This window comes from Trachurus trachurus (genome assembly GCF_905171665.1).
Source record: "Trachurus trachurus genome assembly, chromosome: 14".
Taxonomy (NCBI): Eukaryota; Metazoa; Chordata; class Actinopteri; order Carangiformes; family Carangidae; genus Trachurus; species Trachurus trachurus.
This window is the reverse complement of record NC_139903.1, coordinates 12,838,785-12,843,445: the sequence shown is the minus strand read 5'-3', so window position 1 is coordinate 12,843,445 and position 4,661 is coordinate 12,838,785.

The window sequence follows — 4,661 nt, the reverse complement described above, 5'->3', positions numbered from 1 at the left end:
TACTCCGCCGACAGCTCTGGCAGAGGCTTTCACCGTCTGTCAGCTGTTGGGAACATCATGGGGCGCGGTGCAATCTGGGAAATGAAGTCATATAGATTACAAAAACTACACTCGACGCTACATCTCCTCGACCTCCTCCCCCACTCGCTGATTGGCGTGCTCATCACACACGTAGGCTACAGGAACTTGCTTTTTAAACAATACGGCAACTTAATAATAAAAACAATATTAGATAATAAGCGGTTAACATTTTTTTTCTTTTTACAAGAAAAAAACATGGACTGTACATCAAGGACAGGTGTAGTTTATTTAAAAACATTAAAAATGGCCGCATTCCATTTAGCTATAGTGCCCCTACAACATCGACCCTTCACAATAAAGTGCAGGTCTAAATAATAAAATAACCACAGCAGAATCAATTCCATTTAGCTGCCTGGACTTCAGGGTCCTGCAGGGTGTTGTGCATGCTGACTCACTTTCACACTGGCATGGTTTAATGGGACAGTTGAATATAATGGAGCCATCATTAATGTCATCAGTAGCCTAGCTAACACCTTTGCTTCTCCTGCCATGACTGGATAAAATGGCTGATGTGACTGAGTCTCACTGGTGTGGTTTACTGGGAAGCTCAAATGGAACACAGCCATCATTATATAGGCGTATTAGCTCTCAGCTCTCCCAGCTGTAACAAGTCAAAATGACTGTCCTGAAAATAAAAAGGGGCCTATTTCGTGCCACCAAAGCAGAATGCTTTGAAGTAATACGATAGGATGTGCATTACAGGGGGTGCAGTGAGGAATTCTGGGCCCCAGAATCCTCTTTTTTTTTCTCTCCCCCCACCGCACTGGAGCATCACAATTGTAAAGCAGGACTGGCAATAGCAGAGCAGCTTTGGGCCCCAAGAATAATCATCACCTTTCACCTTACTTGCAACACCACTGCAGTGCACAGTGCTGCCCAGTGCTGAGCAAAAGAGATGCACCATAAGGCCTACAGGGATTATATAAGGATTTTAGCAATATGATTAGTAGGCCATGGGAAGTCAGCACTGAGTGAGCCACATAATAATTTGGACTGTAATATTTCCATGTGGTATCATTTAATATTGGTCTAATAAATGGTTATTTTCTGTTTTCTCTTTTAGATTTTCTCTTTTCAAAGGCTCAGTCATTAAGTAGTGCAGAAGGGTGTTCCTACACATTTACTTAAGTTACTATAAATAAAATGATTGCATTAAAAAAAATCGTAATCTTTCTTTCGTCTTATTTCCAAACTAAAGGCAACAAGAACTGGTGAAAAAATGAGGAAATAACGGTTTGTTTGCAAATGTAGATTGTCTGTCCTCATATATCATATATCTGGGGGTTGGTGGAGTGCAGGTTTCCACAACCATTAAGCAACAGTACACATGGCTCATTGCAGCAATGAGGGTGTGATGTTCCTTCCTTTAATATACCCTGATTATACAATGGTATGTGAGTCACTTTTCATGGAGCCTTGTGTTCTTCCTCTCCATCTGTCTATCTGTGTCTTCTCTGCTGATTACAGCGGGACCTACAGTACACTGTCTTACACTGGGCAGACATTCACCAGTCCAAATTAGATGGCGTGCATGGTGTAAAATATGAAAAAGTCAGTGCAGAAGTGAAAAACCAAACGGAGGAATTAGAAACCTCACTCAGGGTGTTTTGGTGCACCACTGAGCAAACCTCCAGTCAGTCAAAACTAGCAGGACAACTTCCTCACACTAGACTAGACAATTAAGTGTGACACTGATGTAACATAGAAATGTAGCTCCCTGTAACACTGCAACAATCCAATCACACATAAGCAAAGCCAAATATCATCCATCAACTACTTGTTGTTCTAATACTGTGAATTCAGTGCTGCTGTATTAACAGCACAGATTTGATGGTGACATGCCAGGTGGACAGCATGCCAGTTTCTGTCCATCTTTGCTTTCAAAAACCAAGTTACAAGCAGCAACAGTGAGATCAGAGTGAAAGAAGGCTTTAAAGCGATATTTTATATTGATGCCACTGAGGAGAATTACATGATGATTGCTGCAATATCATACTTCAATCACATATAGTGCACTTAATGTAATTTTGTTCAGTGCGATGGCAGCTAATGCAGACATATGCATAGAACTGTTAGAGTAACAAGTAAAACATTTTCTATTGCATAAATCTAACACAGTGAGACTATCTTTATGATTACTTTGCAACAGTTCACTTGACAGGTCACAAAACGGGTGCAATATGAGGACAAATAAGGACCACTATCCTTTCAAGGGATACAATAAAACGTCATTTCTTCAACGTTTCTATGTGCAGCCTCATGTGAGACCTGCAGCATCTCTGATGAACAACATTTCAGTACCTCACCGGTTGTTTTCTCCTCCTTTCTATGTTGTCTCTTTTAGTTGCAGTTCTCCCCAAGACTTCATTTTCCTTTTAAATGGTGACCTGAGGATTATGGACCACATGTTAGTAATAAATAATGTGTATTGGTAATGACAAGAAAACATAAATAAGCATAAAAGAATGACCTGAGTAATGTTCAGATAGGCACTTGTCAGCTTGTTCACAGGACTCAGAGCTGAGGATAGCATGATCCTTTCCCTGCCTGACGGTCACTTAAGCCGTTAAACTGTCGTACTATTGGCCAGCCAAGACACCACACCTACCACAGAGCTCACAGCTTCAGATTAAATTAGACAATCTGATCCCACTGTTTTTGCTGGCCAGGATTTCCAGGAGCAAACCTTCCATGTGTGGGGGAGAGGCTGAACCCCAACAGGATCATATGAATGTGAATGCAATGTGCCATACCCTGACATTTATATTTTATTATACAGTGCAGTTTCCATGTTCCCACACATGTAAATTAATATAACAAAAACTAAAAATTGTCAAAGATTTCACAGGAAAATATAGACAAATCAGTTAAGATAATGTTTTGTCAGTAAAGCTACAATGGAAACCTCAACTACAATGTCTTTGATCACATTATATTTCAATAGATACTTCTAACGTAATTAAATGTTGCTCTGACAAAGGGTTAAGGTGGTCACTGTCACTGTGTATATTATGAAATTCATTTACCAGCATATGTAACCTTTATCAATGCCTTGTGTAACCTGAAGGTATCCAAACAATTGTATTCATGTATTCTTAGAATAAAAAACACATATTAAGTAATAAATAAAGTAATATTTCTATGTTTTTATAATTGTGAGATTTAAGTACCGCATAGTGTTAAACCAGAGAAACATAAAACACAATTTAAAATCATTCGTAGAGAAACTTTATTACCAACTAAACATGTGACATATGTGACCTCTTTAAGATTATTAATGAATAGTGTATAGTCCTAAAATTGTTGTTGTAATTCTTAAGGCCATCACTTACATAAGTCCTGCATGGTTTTTCTCCAACTGAGGGTTGTTCCCATTGTGTTACTGCTGCTAGGAGCATAGGTGCAAACACATGGCAGGCAGGAAGAGTGGTGGAACTTTAACAGATAAAATTAAATCAAGCATACAGACAGATGGGTGTCACATGCATTCATCCAGGCTGGGAGGCACAAACAACAGGTTACTACACACATGCAGAAGGCACATGGGAAGACACACATAAACAGGCAATCTGACTGGGAACTGGTGGCAACAGCTGGATTGAGTATGTGTGTATGTGGATGGGGAAGCCCAGGTGATAGGGAGTGGGCGACAGGTGAGCAGGTGATTGTGACAGTCAGGTTACTGGGATGAAAATGTGACATCTGGTGGTGGAGAGGGGTAGGAGACCGAGACCAGTAAGAGATAGTAAAAGAAGACGTTAGGTCAAATAAGACAAAGCCTAGAGACAAATCAATAATAAAACCTTGTTTATGATGATTGGCCTTTTGATGCCTACTGAAGAACCATAACTTGTGCAGGTGAAAAACTTGCAGATGTGTCCGTTTGTGGTCACAATTTAGACAGAAATGAGGCCATTAATAGAACACTATCATGGTATCACCCTGCTGATATATGTTTTGTTTCTTGTCTTCACAGCTTGGATTACTTAAAGTCTTTGTCTGTTTGATCAAAGCATGCTTCTGCTCACATCCTCAGTTAATTAATTCATTGCCCAACAGACACCTTAGTTTATGTCAACACAAACAGAAACTCACTCCACAAGTTTTCAAAAACCAAGACACCATTGAGAGCTGCATGGCTCTTATTTGCTGTTATATTGAAATGTCTTTATTGTAGATTTATCTATGTTGCCTGTTTGATATTATTACATTAATGTGAAAACAGGAAGTAAGACAGAGCAGACCTCCTGTGAACTCCAGCTGAACTCCCCACCCCACAGAGTAGTACAGGGCACTCGTCCAACCTTTACTATTTTTACTGAATACATACAGCTGGGAAAGAGAGATGAACGCAGCATAGGAGGGACACAGAGGAGAAAGTAGTGGTGGACTTTAGCTCTTTACTAGCAGGAGTCCAGTGCTGCAGCCCTGAGCTTTTGACCACATGGGGATATACTTTATTTTAAAGTGACCAAAAACTAATGACTGCGGCCTTTTAAGTCAGTGGTACTTGTCCACCCCAGTGCTTTCTAGTGTGATTGTGGTGTAGCTAAAAGTGTTAAAAGTATAATGAAAGTAAA